The 10952-nt window shown below is 40.6% G+C and overlaps 1 protein-coding gene and 2 long non-coding RNA genes across 9 annotated transcripts in view; 1 reads left to right on the forward strand and 2 right to left on the reverse strand.

Annotated features, from left to right (window-relative positions):
* The window catches only part of LOC146514693 (uncharacterized), a 332360-nt gene that overhangs the window by 201067 nt on the left and 120341 nt on the right, over positions 1–10952 (forward strand). The window lies entirely within an intron of this gene.
* The window catches only part of tcf4 (transcription factor 4), a 249336-nt gene that overhangs the window by 55394 nt on the left and 182990 nt on the right, over positions 1–10952 (reverse strand). The window lies entirely within an intron of this gene.
* LOC146514698 (uncharacterized) overlaps positions 2785–10952 on the reverse strand; it is a 28841-nt gene continuing 20673 nt past the window's right edge. The window contains exon 2 of the long non-coding RNA XR_014875056.1: positions 2785–10919. This is a non-coding gene — a long non-coding RNA (uncharacterized LOC146514698). The remainder of the gene's footprint in view (positions 10920–10952) is intronic.

Consider the following 10952-nt stretch of genomic DNA (forward strand, 5'->3'; position numbering starts at 1 on the left):
ATACGCTGATAACCTGATGTGCACCTCTCTAGAAATGCAACTACACTTCGAGTCACCGCATCCTGCAATGACTGAATAGTTTAGAAATTATTGATTTTTTAATTGATTAATAATAAAGTGATTTTACTGAAAGTGATTGATATTTAATCCCAAAGAAATTTAGAGAGAAATTTAAAAAAAAGTTTGTCTCAAGCTTTGCTGCTCTGAGACTTTATGAGTCTGAGCTTGTCAACTAAAGTGGCTACAGTCTTAAGTAATAATAATAATAATGGATTGCATTTATAAAGCGCTTTTCAAGGCACTCAAAGCGCTTTACAATGCCACTATTCATTCACACACTGGTGGAGGCAGCTACAGTTGTAGCCACAGCTGCCCTGGGGCAGACTGACAGAAGCGAGGCTGCCATATCGCACCATCGGCCCCTCTGGCCAACACCAGTAGGCGGTAGGTGAAGTATCTTGCCCAAGGACACAACGACCAGGACAGAGAGCTAGGGGATCGAACCGGCGACCTTCCGGTTACAGAACCCTCTGAGCCACGGTCGACCTAAAACTATGTGAAATGTAAAAAAGTAAAAGTAAAAACAAAGTAAACGTTTTTAACTTCATAAAAGAAAATAGTTACAGAAAGACAGCAACACAGCGATGAACGGCATGACAGTCAGGATGTCAGAAGAGCACTGGGAACTGTGGGAATCGAATGCTGGGGTCAGGAAACACCCACCCATGAATAACCACACACACGCACACACACACTAACAAACTTCCAAATACACAAGCTCAAGCACACAGATAGAAGCTGCTAAGTCAGCTAGGAGAGGTCTGTACCTTCCCACAATGCACCTTGCACGACTTTAAGCACCCAAATCCCCCAGTCCACACATACACAAAGACACACACACACACACCCACGGAATCTGTGGATGTCATTAGAGCTAAACTAAAATCCCCTTAAACTTCCTCTTCCTCCTCCTCTTCCCCTCTGAGAACAGAGTATGTGCTCTAATCATAAAACCACATTTATTGACCCAAAGCCTGTGCAAGAACACACACACACACATACACAAACAGAAACACACACTCAAACATGCATGCTTGTGTCGTTCCTGCTGAAAATATTCAGATTTATGTCTCATGCGGTGCAGGCATATTTTCCCATTGAATGCTGCTGTTAGACTGGTGACGAAAGAATGTGATTTGTACTGTATGTCTGTGTGTGTGTTCGAGACAGACAGCAACAGGTGCAGAGTGCGTTCAAGTCTGAAGAATGCAGAGGGACACAATAACAACCTCACTTCCAGCAGTCACACACACACAGAAGCATCAGTATTCCCACAGTTAACCAGCAGACCTTGAGCCAATGAGAGAAAGCCTCGACTGTTTTGTAATTTTACTGACCACAAACCTCAGAAAATAATGCCAACCACAACAAAAACAGTTTGCATCCCATCAATAACCTTCATTTGGAGCTTTTTTTTTAAACCACTATTATGTAAACTGGGGGATATTCCCACAATTCATTGCTCTATGTCAAATACTTATTCTGCTCCAGTAGAAGCAGGTATGGAAAACAACTGTTGTGCTTTGGTATAAAGTAGAAGCCAGTCACCCTGGGCTCTGTGTAAGAGAAAGACAAACACTACAAAATCAATTATCTGGACCACAATAGAAAAAAAAAATGGAAATGGTTCAAAGTTTGCTGTGGCATGACAGAAAAGAGCTATTTAGGAAACCTGCTGACAGTCCTGTTAGTGCTAAAAAAAAAATCCCACTGGAGCATCACTGATTGAATATCAGTGTTTCACACAGAACTGGGGCAACCTACATACTTTGTGACAATAATAATAATGGCACAATGATGTGCTGCCTTTACACTGAGTAACTCCAATGACAGTGGAAGAGGTAGCTGCATTTCCTGCAAACAGCAGCGTGGGTGAGGTTGGGAAAGAACAAGGTCCACAGCACCAAATGCATGCCACGACAATGGAGTTGGAGTCCATGACAGTCAAAGGCAAGACACTCACTGGACTCGTTGTTGTTGGTTTCAACAGCGGCCTTGTCAGGTTGTTGGAAACGCAAGGCAAGAGGAGCCAGGGAATTAGCAACCTTTGCTAACATACATGATAAAAAAAAACAAAAACATTAAACATGGACATGAACCAAATAATGTCTGTAAAACTGAGATGTGTATCACCGTGGAAATGTAAGAGAGATACACAAAAAACAGGAACCACTCAAAATAACATTTTAAAAGATCCACAGAAACCAATGTAATCAGTTTCAGTTACACCAAAGCCGCACAAAAGTTAACAATTTTAGTAAAACAGGTAAACATCTGCTACTACCTGAAAAAAACAATCCTGTCTCCTAAAAATTATGTTCCTTTAAAACGAAGCATTTTCAGTCATGTTTTTTCTTTTTGTTTGTTTGGGCAAACATACAATTAAAACAACCAAAACATTCGAGATAAGTACTCTGGCGAGGGTTAGCAGAAGCATGAGTCACAAGACTTTCACCTGAGAAAATGAGGTTTGATTAATGTGTGGGACCAGTTTGTTTCTCACTTAGTGTACTAATATTGTCTTCTTTACTTTTAAGGTTTATTTTAACTTTGTTTTGTACAGACCCTTTCACATTTTTTCACATTAGAAGCATCTCCTCCATTTTTGAGAAATCATGTTAACAACTGTCACCGCACTAGAGAGATGACTGAAAAGGAATTTCTGTAGAAAAGCAAGAGAATAAAGGTTGATTATATTCATGAGATGAAATCTGGGAGAAAATCTGATTCTCTTAAAACCTAATTGAAAATGTACTTTAGTCCTCTGGCAACAACATTTAGTAGACAGGGCTGACACAAATCAGGACAAACAGTTCTCCATGCAGAGAGACACAACACATTCAGTGGTGCACAATGAAAAAAACACCCCACAGAAACAAGTATATGGTGTAACTAAATCTACACTTAATCTAACCAGTTTTTTAAGTGTTTCTTTATCACAGTTTCCTGTGCGATAGTAGAGATGCAATCAACCTACTGGCATAAACCAGTTCCTAATACAAACCAGCAGAGCCAGATGTTTAAAGTGCTGATCAGTAGAACCCCTGACAGAATTCAGTAGAAGCGGTTGTGTAACGCCCGATGGGTTCAGAGAACCTTCACAGAACATGAAACATCACAGAATTCATCAAAGCTTTGTTCTGCAAAGCCCCCGGCAAAAACATGAGAGAATAAAGACACATTCCACTGAAAACCGATTCCTCATGGCGCTGACAACACACACACACACACACGCACACACACACACTGAAAATGTACTCAGAGCAAAACAGCTGTGTAACTCACTGACCTGAACCAAAGGTAGGAAGAAAGGCAACCTAAACCACATTTTAACTCAAAATTAGCAAAGTTCACACGTTGTGTTGACAAGTCCTGCTTCGCTTCAGCATTCAGTTTAATCCTCATTCTGCAAACATACTTCAGGTGTAAGGCCTACATGTGAAGCATGCGTGGAGAACATGAGAAAACGACTGAAAGTGAAAGTGTAGATTTCATTCCAGTTACATGCCACATTAGCACTACAAACATACATTAGCACTACAATAAAAAAAATGTAGTTACTGCCCAGTGATTCTGGTGTCACTGAGTTTATAAATTTTAAAGTAAAGTTCTGTGTGTTAAAGCCAACTGGAGCCATTTTGACATGTATATAAATAACCAACCAGTACTACAGCACTTCTAGATGAGCCTCAGTTTGACTCCCTGTCAAAATAAAATTTGCAAGAGCTCTGTTTCTTTTTAAATAAAAGTGGCAAACGTAAGTGACGACTTGAGACTGAATTTTTTTAGGCTAATCGACATTTAAGGAAAAAAAATTGCCAAAAGATGGCAAATTGAAATGTGAAATGTTAATATATTCATGTTTCATTCAACTAGCTGATTAAAGGATCGTTTCAGTTCTAATTTAATGTAAAAATGTTACTACAAGCAAAAGATAATAATATAATAAGGAAAATAATAAATAATAAAATAAAAAATCCATATAAAGAGACTAAATACATTTAAAAGAAGAAATAAAGTGAAAATGTTACATAATGATCATGTAGGAAACATTTCTTTCTCTAGTTAGAACTTGTTGACAGAGATGGAAATGCTGTTGGGCCCTGGAGGATTTTGTGAGAAAGTGCGAGTGAAGAAACAACAAATATATGAGAATGAAATGCAAAAAGTTGGAAGCCGATAAAAAGACAGTAAACGGAAACAAAAGAGAGAAAAATGCAAGGATGGTAAAGAAAGAAAGAAGCAGGAGGCTCTTTTGTCTTTGTTCAGTGTTTGATGCTTCTTCTCCCAGTTATTGTCTCCAAATGTGGGGAGCATCTGTTCAGCCTCCCTGTGTCAGCCTCTGCTCTGACTGAAAAAGAAGAGGAGAAGGAGCTTCTCCTGCTTCACGATCACATTTTGATAACTAGTGGGAAACTCAGACAGCACACCCTCTTTCAAGGCCAGCACCAAGGTTGAGTTGTACTTCTAAAGAAAGTTACCAGAACGTAACCAAACATCATGCTCTCATCATCTCTTGTTGAAGATTCATTAATTGCATAAACTTCCATCTTCTACCTCACAGAGAAACTAGCATGTATGCTGTTTACCATGTTCACTATCTCATTTAAGCATATTAGCATGCCAATATTTGATTGATTAGCACACAAACTATATCTAAAACTAAACTAAAATGGAGAACAAATGCAAACTGACTTCATGACAATAATTTATTATATTTTAAGGCTGACCTGACTAAAAACACCCAACACTAATTTTCAAACTGAGCAGGGGATTGGAAGTCTGAGCTTTTATCAAGTAACTTGAGCTACTACTGCCTTTATATGGGGCATAATAAGATAATGTCTGTAAAACTGAGATGTGTATCTCACCCTGGAAATGTTTTTTTTTTTTTATATAAAGTAACCTTAAGTTTATGTTTCACTTTGACTTTCCAATGACACTATACAAAAAAGTCAGAAAATCACCAAAATCAACAAGACATCATCTGGGGATCATAAAAGCATGCAGAAAAATTTGTACCAATCTGTCAAGCAGATGTTGCGATATCTGTCACGGGGGCAGTAAGGCCACAAATCCTTAGAATTTATCCTCTGAGGACCTTAAATGCAAACATTTTCATTGCAATCTATATGTGAGTTCTTCACAGCTTTGGATTTGAGCCACAGATACTTGGGTTGATGGATGCGTTAAAGTGTTGAACCATAGCATGTCCTATCTCCAGTCATTGGTGGTTTCTTTTAACCATGACCACAATCTCCAACCTAAAAAAGACATTCCTGCATGGATACGCCTGGCATAAGTTTTGTTGTGTGTCCAAGTCAAAAAGAGTGAAAACACCTATGTGGGTGTCAACATGCGACGGTGTGAATTGTTCACACTAAGACAGTGGAAGCACCACAAAAAAAAATATTTGCCACCTATTTTGTGCCCTGGATGTACCGTATATTTCCCTTTCCTGATCCAACACTGTAACTGTTGTTAGTAAATTAAATAGTAGTATAAGGCGAGATGTGCAGAAAGATATTGTTATATGAATATGATATTAGTACAACCTGTCTAGTGCAGTGGTTGTTGATGGAGCCAGGTATAGTAGGGTGAAAGGCGGGATACATCCTGGACAGATCGCCAGGGCTAACACAGGGAGACAGACTCACATTCACACCTATGGAAGAGGACTTCTTTTCTAAATTACTGAAACTATTTTGTGTAAGTGATGGTAAAAGTACACCACAGACTTATGTTGTTCAGCCATAATAAAAGAGCTTTGCCTGTCGCTGTCAAAGGGTCAACATCGTGTTTCTACTGCACAAGTTAAAAAAAGGGAAAAAAAATTCCCAGCTTTTCTGTCCTCTCTCTCTCTGCCTCTCAGTATCCATCTATCCCTCTCTCTCTCTCACAGACACACACACACACACACACACACACACACACAGAGTTTACCACGCTTCATCCAAAGCAGATGTGCTGGAATGTGAACACTCAAAGGAGCAGTCACGAAACCTCTTGACAGACACACACACACACACACACACACACACACACACACACACACACACACACACAAACTCACTCTCTCTCTCTCGCACAAACACACACACAGTCGGCTGCACCTGTGCCTTTCCAGTTTTTTCTCTCTCTTTGTTTCCCCCTCCCCCTCACTGTCCTCTGCCTCTCTCATTTCTAACAGGCTGGTTTCACTTTCATCTTGTCTTTATTCACCTTCACACAAACAGTTTAACACTGCAGGAAGCAGAAACGGAGGAGATACGCTGCAAAGGCTCCAAACAAAAGGAAAACAATACAAATAATCTGAATGATCAGTGAAATCACTGACCATGTTGAACATTTCCCAAAGGTGATTTTTTTTTTTACATATTATAGTATTAGCTTTATTCCCAGCAAAGTAAAGTGGTCCTCTAGCCCTCCCCCTTCCACCTGTAGATGTCCCCCCCCTCTTAATTTACCGTTCGCGCTGCCACACTCTGAGGCCATCCGGAGGCAGACGTGGGAAAGCAAATCAAATGCACCGCAGACGGATCAAACATTTTATTTTTTAGTGAGACGGGGGGTGTTTCTGTTTTTTAGATGTATTTTTATAGCGGAGATCTGAGCTGCGGCCTCGGAATCCTCTGAAGGTTAATTATGTTCCTGATTCAAAACACATGGAGGGAAAAACTGTGCGTGTGTGTGTGTGTGCATGAGAGAGAGAGAGAGAGAAAGCGGAAGGAAATCCCACCCACACCTCCGAGCCGAGCCCTTTATTCTACCAACCTGCAATTGCACTAATGTGAACCAGATGTACGCACACACACACACAAACGCGCATACACTCTGGCCGCCTAATTGACTCCATATGATGAAGAAGAAGCGAGCGGGAGAAAGGAAAGAGAGAGCGTTGGAAAGAAAATGCACAAATTCAAAGAAAGTGAAATAAAGAGGGAGATTAAGAAATACTATCAAGCAGTAGGGGGTCGAGTGAGTTGGAAAATGAAGCCAAAGGAGGAAATGGAAAAAAAATCTGCAGTGCCTCTAGTGGCCACTTGAGGCTGGCTCCAAAAAAAGAGTCAGTCCCTGCAGACTGCTTAACTCAAATGTCCATTTACAATTTCAACTTTCAAAAAGGTTGATCTCTCTATAGCTAATTGTGCTGTTTGTAATAGGTGTACTGGAATGAATTATTTAATAAATAACATGCTAAAACTTTATTAATGCCTAAAGTTAGCAGAATGGGCACCACACTGACAGGTGTTGACACGGGCAGCTGCAGCCACTAGCCGTCCACATCTCACTTAATTGGAGTCACTATCCTGGAACTTTGCTGTGGTGATAACTGCTTCAGCTTTGGTCACTAGCGTGTTATTTGTATGTTACTTAGCGCTAATTAGCAGGTATCTGTGTCTATGCTTTAGCTGATAACACTCCACACTATTGCCCAAATATAACATAAATAAAACTACAATTCAGGAACTAAAAGGTTCGCACTGCGGCTTCAAGACAGGGCTTCACAAACAAGTATGTGATGTCATTAAGGTTTGTCATCTTTTATAAACATTCTTTGAAAAGATACAATAAAAGACAAAATGCAAGTGAAAGAATGAGAAATAACCATTTAAAATAAAGCATGGACACATAAATATTTTTTTAACTTTAACTTAAGTAATGTTTAAAATAAAAGAGCCACAGACAGACAGAAAACAAGTGATAGAAAGACGGATGACAAAGAGAGAGCACACACACTCACACATCTGCAAAAATACTTGGGTGTAATTGAAAACGTGCGGAGTCTCCACACACTCGCAGTGAGTTTCACGGACCGAAACACATTCTTCAACTTACTTGTAACACACACACTCTCACATGCTCCCTGTGGAGCTCAGGCTTCCTGTGGCTTGATTAGAGCCCCCTATGTGAAGACAAGTGGACTCAGCATGTGTGTGTGTGCTTTAGCGTGGTGCACCTGTGACTGAAGGGGGGTCGAGTTACTCAGACAGAAAACACTGGGGGGCCGGACAAAGAGAGAGGTGTGTGACACATGAGTGAGTGTGAGCGGCTGGGACATTTTTTTGCATTAAAAAAAAATAATAAGAAGAAAAGTGTGCATATGACCATGTGAGAACAGGAAAATGTGTGTGCGTGTGTGTGTGTTCAGAACAACACTTCAAGGAGGAAAAAGGCGATTTAGGACTTCCTCGTGCACAAATTTGTGCCATTTTTCTTTTCATACATCAAATGAAGTTTCCATTGGTTCTAATGGAAAACCTATTCTCCTCTCCTCTCAGGCAGCAGACTGTTTATCTATTATTTACCAGCTTTCTCCCTCAGCAGTAACCCAGTTAGCAGCTCTTCTTCTCATCAGCTTCAGCCACAAGAGTTTCACTGCACCTACACATTGCTATTTCACTGGTTTTTACTGGTTTCTGACCCTTTTTTTCTACACCAAAGTTGTTGGTGAGTCAAGCTGCTGAATCAGGCTTCACCATCAGAAGGAAACAAAGGATGTTTATCCCTTTATTCACTTCTAGTCCCACTGGTTTCCTAAAACCTGATTACTTGAATGTTTCAATTTTAAAATGATTCATGTTATAGTGCCAATAACCTTCACGAATCACAAAAAAACAGTGCGAAAGAAAAAAGACAGCGAGAGGAGGAGAAATGAAAGTAAATATCAGAGAGACTTCGGGAAGCTGCATCTGCGCAAACAGAAAGAAAGAAAAAAGTGAAACAGCGAATGAAAGAAAAACAAACAAATCAGTAAAAGGAAAGTAAAGAAAAGAAGCAGAAAACGAGAAAAAGACGAAGCAGGCGGTCCAGTTGTGTGGCATGTTTACACTGCGGCCTGTAAATGAATTCAAGATGGCGCCTGGTCTCGCCAGGAGCCACAACATCAAAGAGTCAGACAGCCAGTGAAGTCACAGCACTTTAATTGACCACTAATTACCCCGAATTAGCTCCAGGACCGTGTGTTTTTTAGGGATCTCGTCTATATGTATATTAGTTTGGACTGCGTGTGCAACTATAGTACAACATATATGGCACATATTCTATTTTAGGGTATGCTCTTCTTTTTCCATCCATCAACCCCAATAAAGGGGCCGTCTCTTGAGAGAAAATCTGCCTGCAGTCAGTTTCCCGTCTGTGATGTGCAGTCACCTGGCAACTTGATATTTCCCACAGCCCGAGTTCACATCTTCAACTCTCTGTTTTACTGGACCAACAGTTATCCAAAGTTTTTGTCTGCTCTACTCTGGCAAATAACAATGAAATGCATCAAATTTTGATAGTTTGGAAGCTACAAAGGGAAACTAACTGAAGAAGGCGAGTTGCAACTATAGTTCAGTTAAAAAGTTTTTAAGGACTCTATTCAGTCAAGTCCCTCCATGAATGAGCAGAACCACCTTTAGCAGCAGTATCTTGGAGAAACTCTTTTCTGAATGAGTTTATCAGTCTCTCACATTAATGTGGAGAACTTTTGGGCCACTCTTCTTTTAAACGTTTCTTCACTTCATTGTGGTTTGCAGGTAGTTGTTAACTCACAGCTCTCTTTAAGTCCTGCCACAGCATTTCACTGAAGTCTGGATCTGACTGGACCTTCTTTCCTTTTTTATTCTGTTGCAGACTTGCTGCTGTGACTTTGGCCTGTTCCATGACCCAGTTTTTAGCTGTCAGACAGATGGCCTCACGTTTGACTCTAGAATACTTTGGTAAACACAGGAGTTGCTGGTTGACCTCATGACTGCAAGGTGCCCAGGTTGTCCTCACCCCTCCACCACCGTGCTGACAGTTTGTGCTGTGTTTGGTTTTCATCAAACATGCTCCTGTGCATTATTTCCAAGCATCGCCACTTTGGTCTCGTCTGTCCAAAGAACATTGCTCAAAAAGTCTTGTGGTTTGCTCAGATGTAACTTAACAAACCTAAACTGTGCTACCATGTTCTTTTTAGAGAAAAGAAGCTTTCTAGTGGCAGCTCTTCCAAACAAGCCATACTTGTTCGGTCTTTTTCCAATTGTAGCAAGTATAACTCTTAAAACTATCCTCATAAAAATGTAACAAAACAAAGAGAAATGAACCAAGAGTTTAATTCAGGCTTTACTGAGCCTTTGCAACAGAAGAAATCTTTGCCAGCAGCCCCCCCCCCCCCCCCCCCCCCCCCCCAGACTACTCCTGGGCATCAATCACACAGTGAAGCAATGCAGAGAGAAAATTGAGAGGCTGAACCAGGATGATAAGAAAAAAAAAGACCACATCAAGAGATGACGTTACATTGAAGTGATTATATCACCTCAGTTTCTGTTAGCTGTACAAATGCAAACTAACCATTATGCTAGGAAAGTGGACAGTTCTATGAGACCTTGCAAGGAGGAAATTACTAGGTAGTCCCCAAAACTGTTTGGCCCAAAAGTGGCGAATAAAAGCCAGAGAAAGATGACTGACTTGATAAATCAGTGCAGTCTAGATCAAAGATCGATGCTGCTGTTCGTGCGCTTGGTTTATTTGTTTCTGTTTCATCCATTTGATCCGTACTGATCTGAGTCTCTGAAACGCATCAAACTAATACTCTGAGCGTGCATGTGCATCGCAACCTTTCACATCTTTTTCCCAGCAAATTGAGTAGGCTCTTCTCATCACACATTTACATGCACACACACGCACACCACACACACGCACACAGAATGATTCAGTGATGGGGGAATATGGAGGCTCATAGCGAACATAATGTGGCTTTATAATGTCCCCCCTGACACAGGAAATAGCCAGAAGTCTGGGAGTGTGTGTGTTGCTTTGAGTTGAGAAATCCCATCAGAGGAAGGAAATAACAAATCGCACTGTGGCTTTTCTGTGCACCTAGGGCTCCATAACTGCATGTGCACACTCTCTCTCTCTCTCTCACA

Source organism: Neolamprologus multifasciatus, chromosome 7, assembly GCF_963576455.1.
Source record: "Neolamprologus multifasciatus chromosome 7, fNeoMul1.2, whole genome shotgun sequence".
In the NCBI taxonomy this organism is placed as follows: domain Eukaryota; kingdom Metazoa; phylum Chordata; class Actinopteri; order Cichliformes; family Cichlidae; genus Neolamprologus; species Neolamprologus multifasciatus.